The sequence below is a fragment of the Trematomus bernacchii genome, unplaced genomic scaffold (genome assembly GCF_902827165.1).
Source record: "Trematomus bernacchii unplaced genomic scaffold, fTreBer1.1, whole genome shotgun sequence".
Taxonomy (NCBI): domain Eukaryota; kingdom Metazoa; phylum Chordata; class Actinopteri; order Perciformes; family Nototheniidae; genus Trematomus; species Trematomus bernacchii.
In genome coordinates, this window is record NW_022988043.1 from 21,823,480 (window position 1) to 21,845,859 (window position 22,380).

The window sequence follows — 22,380 nt, forward strand, 5'->3', positions numbered from 1 at the left end:
AAGCCCCCAGGAAGTGCGCCGGACTCAGATGAAAATATTCGTGGTGGCCAAACGGCGGTACTACACTTCCGTTTGGTTGCCAGGCCCGGAAACACTTTTTCCCATTGACTTACATGGGGAAAGAGTGGTCTGTAAATCGTTGGATAATTTTTTTTTAAATAAATAAACTACCCAGTATGAACACTTGTATAGCCCTTATTAAAAACATTCGTTCCTCAAGTTGTAAAAATGTGCTAATAACGTTATCCTGAGAGTTATTTCCCTCTGCATTATGAACGTGCATCGAACCCACGGGACCGCGCCGCCCGGCACGTTCATGTGATGTGACGTGTTCAGTACTACATGAGTTTTACCTTTACCCATGGATGCACAATAAGAACGGACCCATATCGCCTAACTGCCAGCCCACGGAGCTGTAATAATGGATATATTGCACATGTTTGCTGTAATTCATCATTTGTAAAATATTATACTACATACATGGGCTGTATGATGTAAATATTGTATTAAATAAAGTTAATATTACCGACGTAGATTAACGTCCCTGTAGCTTCTTATTGCACTTGCAATATACCATTAAAGGAGTTGAACGTTGCTGTTTGCTATTACTATAATACCACGCAGGGATAAGCCAGAGTTTACAACCTTTGCATGTGGGAACAACACGTTTTGACCCAGATTAATTAGCTATACCATATGATATCGCCCGAGGAAGTCGTCATACTTATACATATATAAATAAAGATATATGTGTCAAAGCTCTAATCAAATTAACAGTTGTATTAATTATACTTGTATATGTATATATATATATGTATATAGCCTGTGTTGTATATGTATACACACAAATGAACAACCTTGTGTGTGTCAAATAACAAGTTGTATTGTAGTGTTTATTTTAGTGTTGTTTTATGCTTATCCACATTTTGATTTCAGAGCACAGGAGAATGCTGGGCACAACATAAAGCTCAACAGTGAAGCTGGCAATGCTGAACAAAACCATCTAGAGTTATAATATTTATTCAGCTGAAAAAGTCAAAGCTTTACGAAAATGTAATTAACCTGTTAACCTGTTAAGCACCAAGCCTGTTTTTCATGTTTCAGGCTCGAAAATGACATGCCCAAAACAAATGACTACAACTTAACTTCTAAAAGGGTTATATGAATAATTTATTTGATCAAAGCAAGGTTACATCTGTGAGTTGGATGTAGAAGTGTCATAATCAATATAGATGTTTTTATTTTAAAGAAAATTCAGATTTTACATCGTAAAAAACTGTAAATTATAGTGTCCGTCCAAAAAATCTTTTTTACTTATAGTGAAAACTACCCTTGGATGATGGGTTAGTAGACTAAAAGCTTTAGGAATCCAAAGTACAACATATAATAAGTACCCTGTATCAAGATTGATGCAAAACAAGTGACATTTGACCTTTTTAGAGAGGTTTAGCCAAAACCACTCCACCTCTGAGGTGATTTGGGTGAAAATGTTTTTTCCATATCTCTGGTCCCCCTTGGTCGATTTGGATGGTTGACACCTCTTTCTGACCGTTAGAGCCAATAGAATCGAAGGGGGAGGCCCCCACACACACTCGTTGTGAAAACAAACGGTGGGGGCTTCCCGCATGCAGGTTTGTACCAGAGTGAAGCGATCTCTTGCTCTGACATTTGGAAACGAAAAAGCAGTTTTATTGCTTATGGATTATCAGAAATCATTTCAAAGAGGACACAGACACATTGGATTAACCTATGGATTAACTGCAGCATCGTTTTTTTATCGTTTTAATGCCATTGAAGACCAGTTTTGACCAAGGTAAGCCATGTTAGCGTTTCTAGCTACCTAGCTCCACATGTTCTAATGTACGCTTTCGTTTATAGCGTTGCAAATGTTTATCACTGAGTGTTGAGGTGGGCACCAAACGATTCTGTGTCTCCAGGAGATGCTAATCAAGGGGTTGGCTGTGCATCTAGGATAAGTAATAAGGGAGTTATGAGTGAGTTTAGGTGCAGTGATAGGTTAAATTTTTTCGCTCGTGGCTAATTCAGAGGCTGAGTGTTAGCATTGTGGGGTTTTTTTGGATTAAAAAAAAAAAAGATCAGTTAGCTGAGTTTCTTCCCGTTACATGGATATAAAACATTCATAGTTTATTAAATATTAAGATTCCTTAGACGTTGTTTCCTGCAAATGACGCGTTTATCCGCCCGGTACCGGGGTCTCTCGGGCTTAACCTGTTACGCACCGCCCCCCCGGTACCGGGTGGATAAACGTGTCACCGGGGCACTGCCGCAACATCTTGCAGGAAACAGTGTCTGAGGGCATGTTCATTTAATAAACTATGAATGTTTTATATCCATGTAACGGGAAGAAACTCATCTAAGAAAACCCACAATGCTAACATTGAGCCTCTGAATTAGCAACGAGCGAAAAATGCTAACAGATTACTGCACCGAAAATCACTCACAAAACCTTATTATTTATCTCTTCTCCACATCCATGACATCGATTCACATCGTGAGGTGACACAGATGGGTACCCTCATTATATTATTATACGAATTTGCGACGTTATAAGCAAAAACGGACATCAAAACAGGTGACGCTAGGTAGCTAAAAATGCTAACATTTTTACCTTGGCTCTGTAGTCTCTCCAAAGTGGTCTTCAATGGCATTAAAACGATAAAAACGCTGCTGAAGTTAATCCATAGGTTAATCCAATGTGTATGTGTCCCTTTGAAATGATTTCTGATAATCCATAAAAGTGCTTTTCCGTTTCCAGATGTCAAAGCTAGAGATAGGTTCGCTCTGATGCAAAACTGCATGCGCGAAGCCCCCACCTTTTCTTTCACAATGAGTGTGTGTGGGGGACTCCCCCTTCGATTCTATTGGCTCTAACGGTCAGAAAGAGGTGTCAACCATCAAAATCGAGCAAGGGGGACCAGAGATATGGAAAATCCACCCAAATGACCCCAGAAGTGGTTTATTTTTGCTAAATCTCTCTAAAAAGATCAAATGTCACTTGTTTTGCATCAATCTTGATACAGGGTACTTATTATATGTTGTACTTTGGATTCCTAAAGCTTTTAGTCTACCTTACCATCATCCAAGGGTAGTTTTCACTATAAGTAAAAAATAATCTTTGGACGGACACTATAATTTACAGTTTTTTACTATGTAAAATCTGAATTTTCTTTAAAATAAAAAACATCTATATTGATTCTGACTTTTCTACATCCAACTCACAGGTTTATCATTACTTTGAGAAAAAAGATTATTAATTTAACCCTTTTAGAAGGGAAGATATGGTCATTTGTTCTGGGAATGTCATTTTCGAGCCTGAGACCTGAAAAACAGGCTCAGGGCTTAACAGGTTAAAAACACATAAGCATTTCAGGTAGAAATTAGCATTTTACATAGAAATTCACAAATATAAGAAATGAAACCTAAAAGAGATGTTAGAAAATGTATACCTATGATGGCTGGCAGAGTAGAACTAGGTGAAAAAAATAGTGACAACAATTTTTAATACAATTTATATAGATTAAAAGGTAATATAATATTGATTACAATGATTCTATTAAAAAATCCACCAAACATGATCAACAGGAAAGCCCTCTGAAGGCATGTTATGGTTTGAAAAAAAGTTGAGGATGGGGTCCAGACAGTTAATTCAGGAGAGTCTTCATTTTGTTTAAAGAACATTTATTGACACATGCCATATGATAAATGTTAAGTCTTTGGGGATTAGACCCCGATCCTGAAATCGTATATCTAAAGGGGGAAATGCAGCCGTGAGCATATAGGGAACCCCCCGGGGTCTAGACACTGGTGATGATGCTGAAGATCTGGATTTGATGAGGAGATGGGATGAAGAGGAGGTGTGATGAGGTCTTTGGATTAGCTCTCCTGGCACTGGATATGATGAAAGGAGATGGGATGAAGAGGAGATGTGATGAGAAATGCTGTTTTCACCCCAACCTCTGCTGCTGAATGATTTTATATATTGTTACTAAAAGTGCGTGTCTTTGATATTATAATGATTACACCAGAAAGTCACTCTTTGTGAGATTTATTTTTTCACATTTTTCCCAGCCACAAGATGATTTCATTCATTGGAGGCCTCAAAGCTGGGTGAAGGTATTGATGCACGGATCAATGCAATCCTTTACAACAGCATTCCACTATGGTTGGGGATGTCTGTAAAAAAAGGAGAAATAATCTTAAACAAAACAAGTGTCGCAATATAGGGAAACAAACTGTGACAAAAACATATCAATTAGACCAGAATCAGAATACATTTACATTGTTACAGCAGAAAAGAGCCAAAGACTAATGTTACTTAAAACATACATAAAAAAAGTATTAAAGATTAAAAACCAGAAATTATAATAAAAAAAGTTACACATTTTACAAAATACACACCCTGTAACAGTTTGGAGGATTTAGCAGCCTGGTATATTACGCAGTTTTAGCGGCATATATATATATAAATATATTTATAAAACGGACAAGCCAAATCAAGCAATCTGATTGGTTCTTAGCTGTGGTATACTGAGCGTATACCACGGGTAGAATTGTAAGTTACTTTTCACAACAACTCAGTATCCCTCCGCGTCTGAGATAAACAGTATACAGTTGGCCCGAAAAGCAAACTGCCTGCAGTTTGCTTTTCAAACTGGAACAAGAAAGCAGCGGAGAAGTAACGGGGCAGAAACCCTCCTTTTTACGCAGCGGTCCAGACATAGACATCAAACGGCAAAACATATTCAGTGTGCAGTTCCTTTGGCATTAGGGCAGGGATATCTAGATACTTTCTAAGGTTTGACATAATTAATTGTGCTACTTTTAAAGCAAGCAACAATGTTTTCAAATCTGTAATCAAAAAGGTCCGCAAAAACGCTATCGACCAATCAGATTGCTTGATTTGACTTGTCCGTTTATAAATATATTTACATTTCTTCCGTTACGAAACAAACTTACAAAGCATAACATGGACACATTTAAGATTAACTTCGACCTCCGGGGTGGTCTTACTATGGAGGAGTGGCTTGAGGAGGAGTGCCTATCTCCAGAAAAAAAGCCCCCTGCTAAACGAAGACATGCAGAGCTACGTGATGAGCAGGTAGACCAACTAGAAAAAAACCGAAACGAACAGAACACCGTGAAGCAAACAAAATGGGCAGTTAAGTGCTTTGAAGACTGGTGTCAGGATAATTCTGTGGTCATAGACTTTCAGACGTCGACAAAACAGCAGCTCAATAACATCTTGAGAGATTTTTATGCAACTGTCAGAAACGGTAAAGGCGAACTATACGGCCTGAGCAGCTATATCGGTCTACGTGCTGGACTCAACCGGCACATAAATGACCCACCACTCAGTCTGTCCTGGTCCATCCTCAAAGACACCGAGTTCACAACTTGCAACAATGTGTTCATCGGCGTTGTGAAAATGTTGAGAAAGAAGGGACTCGACACTTCAGTCCATCACTCTTCCATAACAGAACATGACTTTAAAGCTATCAAGCAAGTACTTGATCCCAAAACTCCGGAGGGGCTAGTAAACAAGGTGTGGTTTGACGTTCAACTGCACTTTGGACGCAGGGGAAATGAGGGTAATCGGCAGCTCAAACCCTCGTCTTTCACCACCAAAACAGACGAAAACGGGCTTAAGTATGTAACGCTGACGTTCAATGAGCACACAAAAAACCACAACGACCCGCAGGCGAGAAATAAAGAGAGCACAAGGGGATTTATGTGTGAACTGCCTGGTGATCCTCTCTGCCCCGTTTCTTCGTTGGAAAAATACATCTCCCTCCTACCCCCGGACGCACCTGCCTTTTATCTACACCCAAGAAGACAAGTGAACTGCGATGTCGACAATATTTGGTAAATGATGTGTAGTGCATATTATTTTAATAGATTAGGCTAGATTAGGATAGCTACTAAAAATCACATTTGCTTTGTTACAGGTTCACTCGAGAGCCAATGGGCGTAAATCACCTTTCGACAATGTTGCCTAGAATGTGCAAGCAAGCAGGAACACAGCAGAAATACACCAACCACTGCCTCCGCAGTACCACCATTCAGAAGCTTTCTGATGCGGGTCTTGAAAGCAGAGAAATTATGACCGTTAGTGGCCACAGGTGCGAAAGCTCTCTCCAGAGCTACTGGAAGCCGAATCTCGCAGACCGGAGAAAATGGAGCAATATTCTCTCCACGCCCAGCAACAGCCGAGTACAACCGCAGCCTAGTACAAGTAACCTTGTAAGCCAGTCTACGGATGCTGCACAGTTTTTCAGTGGGTGCACAATAAACGGCAACATACAAATTAATGTAAATAAATAGCCAAATAACCGATCAACGCTGTCTGTCTAATTTGTTCGCTAGCTGTTGTTAGTGTTGTTGCATAGCAACCACCTCGCACTATGTTTTGTGCAGAAGGCAACGGGGGGACTATTTTATTTTGAACATCATTATTTAATAATAACAACTACTTAAATTAGAGTGTGTATTTTTCTTTTATATTGCCACACTTGGTAACCGTTTTATAAAAGCAATAGCTCACTTCAGGCCGTGATATATGCTCATTATATCACAGCTAAGGGGGTTGTCGACCCTCCGCTTCGCGTCGGGCCGAACCACGCCCCTTAGCTGTGATATAATGAGCATATACCACGGCTTGTCGTGAGCTATTGCTTAAATATACACACACATGGTTGGTATTTAACAACAAGGGGTGTTATAGTCTGTGTTGTAGTGTGTGATATTGGTATTTATGGAAACATTTTACACCTTTCCTTCAAGTATTATACGTTTTAGTTACTGGGTACTTAACATGAATAATCACAGTTACTATCCTTTTACTCCATCACATTTCAAAGAGAAATAGGCTATTGGTATTTTAACTCCACCACAGTAATCCATCATCAGCTTTTACTTTTTAGATAAAGATTTAAATCACAATTGATCATAACTCAAAATACATATATTTGTATATATTACCAAGTGGTTTCATGTACAACCCACAAAAGTATCATGCTAAATTAAGCTCTGTTGCTTGGATATCACTAGATCCTGTTACATCAGCGTAATATAAAAGTAGCCTACACAACGACTGATGTGTAAATTAGCATAATTACTAGCTAGCCGCTAGCTGCTACCTGCCACGGCCGCCTCGTTAATATCAAATCCATCATAATAACAACCCATTACCATGCTGTCATGAACGCGCGGTGCTCTTACGTGTACGCAAATTGACGTGCTTCTTCTTCTTCTTCTCTTGAAATTGACTTGCTTGATGTGAACGAGCATTTTGGGGAGCGTGGTTAAAGTTGCGCATGCGCTATGAGCGCACATACGGGTACTTCTCAGGCATGACGGGTAATCTGTGACGTTTCGCTCTCTCAAAAGTTGGGCCATTTTATCATCATGCGCCAATGAGCAACTCTCATAGGAATGAATGAGGCCCCGCCTCCCACGCTGTATCCAGTTCTTATTATACAGCCATGGGGAACCCATGCGCAGCTTACTTCCGGGTTTTAGGACGCGTCACTGCACCTCTCTCGTCTCCTCTTCACACACTACACTTTTCGCGGCACACGTATTTACAGCCAATCAGTTCTGAATTATGTGAGATGATGTATGGTGGGGATGGCAGCTCATTGCCCCTATGGTCATAATTTTGTTGCCACACACATTAAATAGAAAAATACTCTGAGCATGCGCAGTGTAGTTTTTACAGTCACCATTCATTAAACAGTGAGAGGGAGGGGCATGATCGGGTTTTGTCCCACATGGCTCTAAACAGCTCAATAGGCACACACTGTAGACACTAATTAGAAGAACACAGACTGAAGCAATGTACAGACGAATCAGATGATTAAACATGATCTTAAAATATATTTCATATATATATATATTTTTTTGCATTTCTTTGCATTTCTTTGTAATCATTATTTTTAATACTTTCTGCTGACACTAGGTGGGGCTGTGCCCCACCTGCCCCTAATGACCAGTCGCCACTGTGTCACACTTCACAAATAATGCCTCATAAGTACATTTGAGGAGTGTAACCCTTACCCTAGTATTGGTGGTTCTTGCATTACTCTCCCTCAGAGTGGTAATTACAACAGCATTATGTTGCGTTCACACCGGACGCGATGCGAATATTCGCATCGCTCTAATCGCATCGCTCTAATCGCATCACTCTAAACGCTCGAGTTTCACCGCGGCTGCCAGCTGTGTTTACTCGCATCATTCAAACAAGACGCGCTGGCTCGGGAGCTACAACTACAACAAAATGAACATATTTTACCGTGATTCAATTGTAATACACGTTTCTAAATGATGTTCGGCATCATTTATGCCGGTAACAACATACTGATACCGGTTAGTAAAAACCATGAATTAATGCTTGACAAGTCTGCAGACAAGACGGCAGGCGAAAAACCTTTTAAAATGCTTGTTTTCTGAATGAAGATCGGGTCGACCAGGCTAAGCTAACGTTGTATATGCTCATTCCACACTCATAACAACGACCTACAGACATAAATAAACCAGCGACTGTATTCGCCATGACACAGACAGTCTGTGGTTTGTACTTGTTCAACTTTTGTCCAGTTTCTGAACAGATATGAGGAGCTGTGAGCTCTGTGTGCTAACTGCTAACAGCTAACGGCTGATGTTTTCTGGTTGAACGTCAGTGACGGCACGGTGAGATCCTCACCGCTGATTGGCTTCCGCGAGAACGCGTCACATGAATTTGACGCTCGAGTTGAAAAAATGGAACTCTCGCGTTTGACGCGGCCCCCTTCAATCGCCTCAATCGCGTGATTCGCGCCGCGTCCACTGCTTTATGCGCGCCGTCGGAGCGAATTCGCGTCTGTCCGCGTCTCTGCATTGACTTTACATGTAATCGCGCCGCCCCCCAAACATCGCATCGCGTCCGGTGTGAACGCAGCATTAGAACCCAAAAATAACACAAAGGGAATGTATAGTGCTAATGGTGTGTAAATATAACCTATCTACCAATTGGATCAAATATAAAAGTCAGCCGAATTAGTATTGATACTGCAAGGAGACGTATTATGTGAAAATAAATCTAAGATGTTGTTTAATTGCTGATATATTTATGATCCACGTCACGTTTTCAGTTTTGCCGGCAGTGCTTCCTGTTTGTCTAGAAGTCTTCTCATCAGGGCTCTATAAATAGAGAACTACGGCAGATATGTAATATTTAATGCAGCCGAACCGTGTATTACAATGCCGTTATGTGATGACTTTCAAAGAGAAAAGCAAGCACACTCGGAATAAAGTATTATTTTATTTTTAAAAAATGTTTTCGGATTTCACATCGCATCAACACCATTTCCCAACGTGCATTGCGGCTAAACCAAGTATTTCGTGAGGCCTTCTAAAATGTTTTTAAATATAACTACGGTTCTAGTTGAAGAGTTTGAAAATGAACATGAACCGAAGCTGTTCACGTCCGTTAATTCCACATCCACACACATGGATTAACATCGATTTAATACATTAAAGGGCCCATGTCATGCTTTTCCGGTTATTACCCATCCCCTTGTGTGTTATGAAGGTTTTTATGCATGTAAACGGTGTGCAGAGTCACAAACCCTCAAAGTACACCCTGTAGCGAGTAAAACTCTAACACAGAAAATACCTCCCCAAAACGCCTCGTTGGAGATACGTCATTGTCCATTTGATTCTTCCATTTCGTTCCAGGTACGGCATGATGTCAAGCCGTACCCGGAACGAAATGGACCAATCCGCGGAGCCATTACGTTAAGCCCCCGCTGATTGGTCCAAATTGACCAATCCACGGACTTCCTCACATACACATCTGTGTGCAGGGAGCAGGCAGCTCAGCTGATTTCTCCTCCCTGGCTGCAGTCTGATAACAGACAGTTGGGATCGCGGCGAAATTCTCTCTGCAGACCCATTCTCACAGCGTTTATCAACCTTTTTCTTACTCAATATCAAGCCACACTTATTGTTTTTACTTCGGCTGTGACTTTGTGTGTGCTCAGGATGAGTTTGGCTGTGTTTGGCTGTGTATCGCTAACAAGGAAACAACACCTCCACGGAGCTCAGCGCGATTCACAACGTCCCGACCAATCAGAGCACACTGTGCTCACAGGGAGGGTGGGGGCTGGAGCTATTGGAGCTACAACGAGCCGTTAAAGGCAGAGAGTGAAATTCAGTGAATACACGTAGTTTACAGAGATGCTGTATGAGAAACCAATGTGAGTTTGGAAAATTGCACAATATAAATCTATTCTAGTAGACCTCAACAATGGAATTATGATCAGTGAAAATGGCCATGACATGGGCCCTTTAATGTAGCCTTTGTTTCTGCTAAAAGAGGTGTCGACCAGCTGGGGCAACAAGAAAATCGGCGAAATCGAGTGTGACTATTAAAAAATAAATCATTATTATATTTATATTGACAATGACAACCGACCGTCGGGGTAGCATTTGCTTGGCATTTCCGGGTATATCTCCACTGGTTGGGCCATGTTAACAATACCGTGTAACTGTCACGTTTGAAGGGACGAAATCGTGACATCTTCACGTCTCCCAGCATGGTAAATCGTCACATGTTCACGTCTTGCCGTGATACCGGGTTGGCCCTATCATGCATGCATGTCCTTGGGTGTCTGTGGCCTTGGTTAGTGGGAAGGGCATTGTGCCCAATCTTGGTCTTGCAGTTGCACAAGCCACACAGTCTACATGCTTGTTTTCCTTAGCAGAATACACTACCCAGTCTAACCATGTATTGGTGTCTGTATACCCTGTCTCTACGGCCATTGTCTGCTGAACATTAGCGACGCTTATGTAGGTGACTAGACTATTTTCAGAGCTAGGAGCTGCAGTCGGGGCCTGTTTTTCAACCGTAATTCTGGTTTTAAATAGGTATTGTTGGCCTAGACGATATCATTTGATGTTATAGTTCCCTGCAGAGGTGGGAGTAAGTCCTACATGTGCAAGTCATGAGCAAGTCTCAAGTCTTGACCTACAAGTATCAAGCAAGTCCCAAGTAACTGTGGTGAGAGTCAAGCAAGTCAAGTCAAGTCATTGCTCAGGTCAAGCAATTCAAGTCAAGTCATACGAAATTCTGATGAATAAGCCCAGTTTCCGCATTTAAATCAGTTAAAAGACAGTGGTTATGAAAATGGATTCAACCCACACTATGATCTTCATTACATACACAGTTAATCATTTGAAATCGAATTTAGACCGATGACAATCATATTAGATCAATATTATTAACCCTAGAACTGCAGACAATATAGCTCGGACTCAATCAAAAAGTCTGTTCAAAAAGGCAGAATTCCAGGTAAGAAAATCGTATATGGCATTTGCCATTACACATATTTAATTTACATTTCTGTTAACACTAGAACAGCCAACAGTGTCAGCACCTACATAGATATCATTTTCAAATCATTTAATTTGTTCCTCTTCATAATTTCCTTATAAACTAAGTAGGACGATTTAAAACTCACTTAATTGGGTTAATTTAGAAATTGCTTCAGTTTATCATCATAACAGATCAAAAAGTTCAGATTCATTTTACAATAAATCAAGGAATGATGCACTTCTACAAACAAAAACAACATAATTAAAAGATTTAAACAAACTACTAAAAGTAGATGAACTACATTATTCATCAGTTTACAGTAACTTCTGATAATAACACAGGGGAAATAAACGAGGCATCTCTTTCCCTCTCTCTCTCTCCCTCTCCTGACAGCCCGTCAGTATCGGGGTTAGTACAAATGAATCCCTTGGCGGTTCTAGTGTTCATTTACCGTTTTGTCTTCTCTTTGCAATGCTTAATCGATTTGAAACCAAGTCTAATAGCTTAAACTTAACGTTAGCTTTCTAGCTAACACAACACCTTCACGCACCTTTCTCTGTGGGGTTTTTTGTAGTGACGAATGAAGTTGGATATTGTGGTGGTCGTGTCACTGATCTTTATGCTGCAGACCCTGCATACCGCTGTTCTCTTCTTATTAGCGTCATCGACAACATAATCCTTGAATCCAAACTTCACTATTTTTGGAGTAACGCTAGCCGCTGCCATGTTAACTGACACTCCTGCCATCTAGTGGGTTGCCAGGTTTGCGCGCACGGCGCTATAATCACCCAATTTTTCGAAAAAACTAAACGTAATATCTCACTACAAAAACAAAAGCAAATATTTAATTTTAAACAGTCAAGTCCTTTCAAGTCATCTGTCTCAAGCTTAAGTCAAGTCTCAAGTCATGAATACCAAGTCAAAGTCAAGTCAATGTTAGTCAAGCAAGTCTCAAGTCCAAAAATACGCGACTCGAGTCTGACTCGAGTCAAGTCATGTGACTCGAGTCCCCACCTCTGGTTCCCTGTCATATCCATGATGGGGTCTGGTATGGACACTACTATGGGGTTACACTTTGGCCATGTTGTCTTTGGGGGGGCCGTTGTTCGGGCAGTTAACACTTTTAGCAATGAGGAAAATTAGTCTGCCCAGGAACGTGACTGTACGTCTTGCAACCTGTGTCTTTTCCTTCTTTACCTTGTAGCCGCTACTTGCAAGGAGGAGGAGCAGGCGTGTTGTTGCCTCAAGGCAAACTGCTGCAGTGGGAGTGGCTAGGAGTAAGTCATCCACATATTGTATGAGGACAAGTCCGGCTGGTAGTTGGAAGGGGGCCAGGTCAGTCTTGAGTGCTTTGTTGAAGAGCCCTGGGCTGTCTCTGTATCCCTGCGGCAGTCTGTTTTAAGTGTACTGTTGATTTTGGTATGTAAATGCAAAAATGTCTTGTACATCTTCGTGTAGTGGGAGGCAGAAGAAGGCATTTGCCAGGTCAATCACGGAAATACTTGTGTTCTGGGTTTCTTATGTTTAACACTTCTGATAAGGTCCCCGACTCTTAAATGTAACACTTCTATAAGGTCCCAGACTCTTATACCATGTGCACACTTATCAGAAATATATCCTTTGCTCTTTACACATTTCAGTTGACTATATGTGACCCGCTCTATCGAAATCAGTCGGAAGTCGCAACGGCTCATTTATAAATAAACGTGGATTTGCGTAAAAAAATTGTTTTTCGGGGTTCGGGTGTTTTGTTTGATTTTAAATAAACAATGTCTTGGCTTTCAGAATATGAAACTTGTATTTCCAAAATCACACGATAAATACATTTTTGAAGCTTGTAAAGGGAAGATGACAGCTCGCCTCTCACTCGCCACTCTGCTGTTCCGCAGCGCCGCTTCCCCTCCCTCCGGCTGAAATTATGAATGTAAGGCGTATAGCAGGGCTATTCAATTAGTTTGGAATGGGGGCCGGTAGATGAAAATTATCCAAAGCAAGGGGCTGGGAAAAAGATGGCTTGAAATATGAGCAATCATATTAAGAGCTTCAGATACAGTAAATACTACAACAGCATAGTGGAGTGCATATATTGTGTTTAATTCAATCAAACAACATAGCCCCAAGGCCTTTATAGATCTAAATGGCAAGTTCAGAACTCAGTAGGCCTACATGTGAAGCTAATTTAACCTTCAACATCATTTCATTTGATTTTATTTAGGTGAAATGATCTAATCATTCACGCAGAGATGCAATACAGTACATGACAGGAGTTGTCACTACAGTATAGTAGGTGGGTTCGAAACCCGAGCCCGTTGAAGTTTTCAGGCATTGTCTACCCCTCTACTGTATCTCTCAATGTAGCACCCTCTCTGGAATAAAGGCACTCTGGCACAAAAAAATCTTTAAAAAAATCTTAAAAAAAAAAAAAATGATTACTTTTTAACATTATACTCAAAGGGCCAGTAAATATCACCCCGGGGCCGGATTTGGCCCGCGGGCCGCCAATTGAATAGCCCTGGCGTATAGTAATCATATATAACACGGCAGGGTCCGTTAGTTTGTTTTCATCTGATTTCAATTAAACAAAGTCTTCGCTTTCAGAATATTAAACTTGTTTCGGCAAATTCAGATGATAAATACAACTTTGAAGCTTGTAACGGCATAATTACAAGCGGAGAACGGAGTAATTTGACGTCACAGCAGGCATAACAACAGCCGGTGTTTCTCGTGAGTGTTTTCCCCGGGAAACAAACACAATACACACAAACGCAAAATTACACAAACACACGTATACATACACACACACTCACGAGCTTCCCCCACACCAGAGGCCTGTACTACGAAGCCGGTTCAACATAACCTGGCAACCTGGCAACCTGGTCTCACCAGAATGCGTGACTCCACCACGACTCCTTAACACCGCAGTGCGTGGTGGGGTCACGAACTTTGCTACATTTACGTGTCTGCACCAAGCGGCAAACTCTGGGGAAGAGCCGGGACGCCAATGCGGAAGTGCCACAAACTGCAGTTCATATATTGGCCGATAGGCGCTGACTGCAGAAAGGAGCAATTTCCATAGAGCCCCATGTTAAAATGCCCAATTTCACAGCCTAAAAAAACATGTTTCTACCTATGGATCCAATAAATATTATTATGAATATAGTTAGATTCCACCTTCATGATTATGGATCTGTGAGTGAATTGTTTTCTAACACGACCCTTTAATTTATATTAGGTCTTAAAGTTTTTGCATAAATTAGGGCGTGGTCACATTGAGTGACAGCTCTGTCAGGTGACTGCTGCTGTTAGCTTTTTGTCTCTCTGCTAGCTGCTCCGTCCGTGAAGCTACAGGGACACTGCCTGCCCAGTTCATCCAGGGAACACAACTTGATCCCGGCCGTGTTTGTTTGTTCTTCATGCTTATATATCGGACTATTGTGACTCGCTCTGCGGTTAAAACAGACGGTGCATGAATGCCGTTTTGCGGTAAGTGAAATTCGAGTACTTTATTTATGTGTTTATGATTTTAATCCGCTACGTAATGAATGTTAAGGCTTGGGTTATCGTGTAAGTGAGTGGTAGCTACATCGGTGCTAACGATGCTAATCGTATCCTCCAAGTTAACTTAAAACCATAGACTGTATATATAAAGGTTAAAATGAAATAGACAAGTGTTAAGCGTTAAGTGAGATAGTACTGTAGAACAAAAGGCTTCTGTTTGAGGTTGATAAAATAAGGTCATCCTTGTAACTTAGAGAGATATTTTATTATGTAGGTAGGAACTGTATGCATCGCTAAGGTTAATTTAAATTGGCTATGCTCAAGTATGTAGACAAGCTAACGTCGAAGTAGTGTATGTGAAATCAACCTCACAATAAGATGTGTGTATATTACAATTATTAATGTCATATTTCAAGATGATTACTTAGATATTACAATATGGTTGGTTGAGCTGGAGTTCATTATTGAGTTTACACGTTAACGTCACAGTCATCTGAAGAACGAACCCAAACCTTGTTGTTTTTATTAATTGCATTACCAAATTGTTATCAAATAAACAGTAAGCATTGGTAACACAACTTCCAAAGTTACAGTAAAATAAAAAGAACCCTGACTCGGACAATACACAATCCAACATGTTCAACAGAAGAGAATAAGTTATATTGTTTGTACACATGGTTCTTTACATATATATCTGTTTGTTTAAAGTGTCCAGGTGATGCAGACAGGATGGACCAGAGAGTGAGAGACAGAACTGGACTCCTCACAGCAGTGAACTTCAGCACAGGTACAAATACTCTTTTTTCATACTGTACAAAGAATCAAGAAAGATATTGGTTTAAATAAATGAAGTATTGACTTTAATACACTGATATACATTCCATTAAACAATACTAAATACTAGATCACCTACACATCAGTGAAGTTGAGGGTTTTTTCCATGCAAAGGGTTACATTTAGATGTTAACAAGCAATATGACTGTCAGCTTTCTAATTTAAGGTATTGAAGGCAAAGATATTTAACACATAGTGACAACTGCTATTTATCTCTCAATATTGTCTGTAAAAAACGTGGTAAAAGTTATGATTTCAGTGAGACAACAGAGCAAGCTTCTACAGTTGCACTAAGTTTTGATAACAGTTAAATATTATTTTGATAATAAAATACATTTCAATGTTGATGAATGTCATACTGTTCATTCATAATCTGATTGTCTTTGTAGCTCACTGTTGAAATAAAATAAAACATTACAATTACAAAATAATTATATCTACATCCCCTAAACACAAGCACACCTCTTTCATAAATAACACACTTGTTCTGCAATAATATGTTTTATGTTTCCTGTAATTTTTGTTAGGAAAGGACATGCCTGAAAGACACGACTCAACATTTTCTCCTTCTCTGAGGGTCAAGAAGAACATCCAAGAGGAAAATTAAAAGCTGATGTTATGAGATTTTAAGACCAGTACAGGACATTCACTATGAAACTACTTTTATTGTGAAGTCAGCTGATCGAATGCACCTATTTCCACATCTACACTCCATCAGCTGATTATTTCTATTTGCCTCACTTTATGAGCTTCACAACATGTACCTTGTACCGCAGAGTTTGCAACGCAAATAAATGGGGCCAATCTTCAGTCGGATGTGAATGTGTAATCTAACATTTTCAGTAAGAATAATGGACAAAAGGAGTGCAAATACAAATTCAATTTATTGAAATCTGAACCAAAAGTTAATCAAACATGTTTTAAATAAAAAAGCACATATGGACAGAAGGTGTAAACCTATTAAATGTATAAGTAAACACATTTAGTCAAATAAAGTGACAGACAAGGCCTGTGCAGGTAGTATCAGCTATGCCCAGCATGGGCTCCTCCATCAGGCCTGGTCCTTCTCGCAGAGGAACGACCCTCAGTCCTCTCCAAACCAACAGACAGGACATCCATCACACGGAGGTTTCTCTCTGAAGTCTCTGCAGCTCTCTGGACACCACGCTGTCTCAATCCGTCCAGACTGAATATGAGAGGGGAAAATGAAAATAATAAATGCTTTAGACAATAAGAAATATAAAGTTCACTGTTGAGTTGCTCAGTTTTTTTAGATTGTCAATACTATTACTGTATAACTAATATCCCAGGTTAAGAGGCACCTTCAAATAAAGATTGGTCTTTAAATAAATTTTGTCTTTTGAATTGTTTGTCTAAAGTCAAGGATCTAGAACTGGTACTTATAGTTTTAATGATAGTCTGGTTATAATTCTGTTTGGAGGAGGCCTCACAGGTAAGAGCACTAACTAGCTACCATCACATGCACCTTAGCTTAACTTAAATGTATAATTAAGTGATAGCAAAATATAAATAACTAATGTCATGCAAACATATTAATATTTGCTTGATTCCAGTGTTGCATTTAGCACATTGCATACAAACGTTAAGGGATTTTAAGATTCTGAAGTATTATGCTAAAAACTCAATAACTTAGATTATTATTTATAGTTTTGCTGAATAGTTTCATGTCCGCTTACCTTAGAAACGTAAAATGTGACGGCAGTGTGCTGATGGGGAAGCATGTTAGCTTAGCTTCTTAGCTTGAGCTAGCTCTGTTACTTCCGAGCTGGAGGCAGAAGGTCCCGCCTCGGCTCCGCCTCTTTGCCCTTATTTGGAGCAGGCGGGAGTTAGACTCAGACGTCACTGTCGAGCCGTTAGTGGCCGACTCCGCCTACTAAGGGCTTCTCGGCAACTCTGCAGAATCCTATGGGTGACGTCACAGACCCTACGTCCATTTATATATACAGTCTATGGTCTGCACACAACCCCAATGTAAAGTGAATGAGGCTCCTTTGTCGTGGTGCACACACGCATTTCTACAACGTCCCGCAGTGAGCTTTTATTCTATAAAACGTTTTTAAAATCTACTTTATAGCTTGTAGTAACTCACGGGAGGCTTCTTTTATTTTATTTGTATTCATAATCATTTTTATTTTTCGTCAGAATGTATTATGGTGCATTAGTTACGAATTTTTGTTCTCAAAAAACAGTGCATTGTGTGTAATACAACTGTGATTTTTATTAAATGAGTTAGTTTTTAAGGAAGGCCAGAGCTTCAGCTGTGTCAAATAGATTGTTCCCTTTAGTTAACGTTATTTAAAAGATAATTATATTCCTATTTGATCAAGTCCCCTTTATTGTATTACGGACACAGAGAGCAATGTGAGCGTCCATTCCCATTCATTTTACACCCGGAAGTAAGTATTCTCCTTACTGTCGATTGATTTTACAGTGATATCTGCACTACTCATCGACTCAAAAACACCAGATTATCCTTGTTAATTACACAACATTGATTGGTTTAAATTGTGTGCAATGCTTTTGTAATTTTCCCCTTCGATTCGGAGAAACAAATATGTGTTCAGAGTTTAGGATGGCCGAAGACACTACACTACCCAGAATCCTCAGCTATTGTTCCGCTTTGCCTCAAGATCTGTGATTGGTTGACCTCCAACTGCATTCCATATGAAAAAAACGTTTCGTAAAAGATCAAATCATACTTTATTCAGCAGTGCTTGCTTTACTCTTTGAAAGTCATCACATGAATGCATTGTAATGAATGGTTTGGCTGCATTAAACATTACACATCTGTCGTAGTTCTTTATTTATCTACAGAGATCGGGCCTCAGAATAGACCGGAAACTATTCTTTTACCGTTGGGTTTTAATTTCACAATAAAGTTAGTAGTAATGTTGTTTTGATATTATTGTTTTTTATTAACTACTAGACCGCTGGGTCATGTTAAGACCATCTTTTCTGTGTTGCTGTGGGTTTTTTACATCACTTTTGTGTTACAAATATCAAAACAATAACAGAATATATCCGTCGTAAACTAAACCAGAAACAGCAGTATATTTTATTTTGTTAACACTGTAAACTTGACAGCTTTTTAACCCGCACCTCCTACTGGTTAAAGCACGTTATTACACGTTTAGAGTCATTGCAATGCAGGTAGATTGTGTTGCTTTTTAATGACTGTTTTAAAATGCCTTTTTTTTTAATATCTTTCATTTTTGTAAAGCACTTTTGAATGTGTTATATTTGATGAAAACATTTAAATATTAAGAGTACATACTCTTAATATAGTGGGAAAGTGGAAGGTCAATGATATAAATAATATAGAATAGAAAATATCAAGAAGATACTGTAAGTGATCTCTACAATAAAACAGTTTAGTGCCTGATAGGAGGATGTGCAAAACAGACAAACTAATAAGGCTTTATTTAAACATTAAAGAATACTTTAGGTTAAGGTCTTCTTTTAAATAAGAAAAAAGCTTTGGGGGTATCTACAGATATTAAGCCTGACAAAGTACTTAACGTCTAATATATTGCATGGTTTGTTTTGGAACTTGACAATCAACTTTCCTGCAATGTTAACTATGTTGAAGCACTTATTTTAACTGATATTATACATATTAATTATACTCTTATAAGATGTATGTAGATAGTATAAGAAATGTGCAGAATATGTTTAATGGTGGAGGTACACAGATATCGATAGATGTCTTGTAATGCACTGTTGAGGAACCTGTGACCCAAGTTTTTCATTCATTGCATAACTACACCATAGTTGTGTATATGATATGTCAATGAACCTTAGAAAATCTTGAAATCTGGAAAGGGATGTGCAAAATAGCCATTATATACAGTTTTTAATTAACTATTAGTAGAGAATAACGAGTAGTGAATATGCTTTATAGGGATCTGCAGATAAATATTTAGCCTTCTCAAGCACCCACTACCAAATATCTCGCCTGATTGTTGGCACTTGACAATCACCTTCACTGAATTTTACTCAGGTGTAACTAAAGTCTGATTTAAGGGTTGTTTATATTTCACATCATTAATCCAAATCTGTAAAGTAACTCAAATAAATGTAGTGGAGTAAAAAATATCAGGTTAACCTTAAAGAAAGCCTTCAGGATTATAAAAGACCCCCATCACCCCAGCCACAAACTGTTCTGTCTGCTGCCGTCTGGCAGGCGGTACCGCAGCATCTGGACTAAAACCACCAGACTCAGGGACAGCTTCATCCCACAGGCCAGAAGACTATTAAACACCTGAACTTAGAAACAACATCCATAACATTCATCTGGCTGCTACTTAGAAATTATTTATCTAATATATCATATTCAATCACTTGTATATAGACTCTTATTGCACTATTTCACTTTTTACTATTTTACTATTTTTATTTTTGTATTTACTTGCACTATTTTGTCTGTGTATCTGTTTTATTGTGTTGCACTGTTGGAGGAGTCTGTGACCTAAGGGGGGGGGGGGGGGGGGGGGTGGGGGGGGGGTAGGACACGTTCTAAGCACATGGTGTAGTCCCATAGCTGAGGATTCTGGGTAGTGTAGTGTCTTCTGCCATCCACACACTACGAACAAATATTTGTTTCTCCGAATCGAAAGGGGAAAATACAAAAGCATTGCACACAATTTAAACCAATCAATGTTGTGTAATTAACAAGGATAATCTGGTGTTTTTGAGTCGATGAGTAGTGCAGATATCACTGTAAATATAATCAATCGACAGTAAGGAGAATACTTACTTCCGGGTGTAAAATCCTCCGTTATCCAATGGGAATGGACGGTCACATTGCTCTTTGGGTCCGTAATACAATAAAGGGGACATGATCAAATAGGAATATAATTATCTTTTAAATAACGTTAACTAAAGGGAACAATCTATTTGACACAGCTGAAGCTCTAGCCTTCCTTAAAAACTAACTCATTTAATAAAAATCACAGTTGTATTACACACAATGCACTGTTTTTTGAGAACAAAAATTGGTAAATAATGCACCATAATACATTCTGACGAAAAATAAAAATGATTATGAATACAAATAAAATAAAAGAAGCCTCCCGTGAGTTACTACAAGCTATAAAGTAGATTTTAAAAACGTTTTATAGAATAAAAGCTCACTGCGGGACGTTGTAGAAATGCGTGTGTGCACCACGACAAAGGAGCCTCATTCACTTTACATTGGGGTTGTTTGCGTGGTGCCGACACGTAAATGTAGCAAAGTTCGTAACTCCACCACGCACTGCGGTGTTAAGGAGTCATGGTGGAGTCACGCATTCTGGTGAGACCAGGTTGTTACCCGGTTTACCTAATCCAAAACAAACGCGCTCTCGCTAAGCGGTCCTACGACGCTGGTTATCAACTCGTTAACTCAAGCCAGCTTTGCCCTATCTAGTTATGTGTGCGTTCACATAAAAGGGGCGGGGTTAGCAATATTTGACCAATCACAAACATGGAGAAGCGTACTGACAGTGCAGCGTCATACTTCCTGAATGAAAAGTGAACTATAATATTAGACAAATATTAAGAAGTTAAACTTTAAACATCCATGACTTAAACACTTTATCCAGGATAAAAGCCACATAGCTGCACCTGAAAGGTGAATACAGCTGGTAAAAGAAAAAGCGTTTGAATGCGTACATTAACAGGTTTATGATATCACTGCCCCGTCTAAGACACGAGTGGATCTGACTTTAATTACATTTGACTCGAGTGTTTCGTCAACTTAATGTGTTGCTTAAAATAATACTTCTGCATACAGTATGTGACACTGTAATTGACATGATCGTTTCGGTAGTGACAAAATTGAATGGTAAGCAGGTAAATCCCACCATTTTGAAATAAATGTGTTTTAAAGTCTGAAAATCAGTGTGTTACTTTAAAGTTATCTTATTATACTATTGTTAGGCATATATTATAGGTCTCAGATATATAAAAAACATGTCTATGAAGTGTTTTGCTCAAAATACCAAACAGATCACCCATTTAATCAATCAATGTTTAAATCAATCAATCAATCAATCAACAGATTGATTGATCAAACAGATCACCCATTTTAGCCTCATTCCCCTCTATTTCAGCCTGTTACTGAAGTGCTGATTCTGGGTCAGAAGCTTCAAACATTCACACTTCAACATAAGGCATGTTATGAGTTCAGATTAAGCAATAAGGTTGAGGGAATATGAATACAACCTTGAGAACAAAATACTGTGGTCACTACCGAAACACTGGATGTTTTGTAAAAAAAAAATTATATTGAGTTATCAACTAAAATGATATGATACTGATTGGTTTAATGTATGTTCAATTTCAACAATCATCAACTCTGGAATCAATATGATCAGTATTATGCATTTTACAAAGAAAGTTAGCATTATGATTTTTATGAATTGTATACATTTAACTTTGAAATTTGATTAAAAATGTAATTGCATTGATTTAATTGTGAAAACCCTCAAGACATATTTGTTAAAATACTATTTAGAGAAGGGAAGGTAAAACAATCTTAACAGGTTCATATAATACTTTTTTACTACAGTGTATGTACTATGTTTCGGTAGTGAACATTTTTGGTAGAGGAAGAACATTCCAATACAGTCTGAAAATACGATATAAAAATGTACGGTTCTTTTACTAGATAT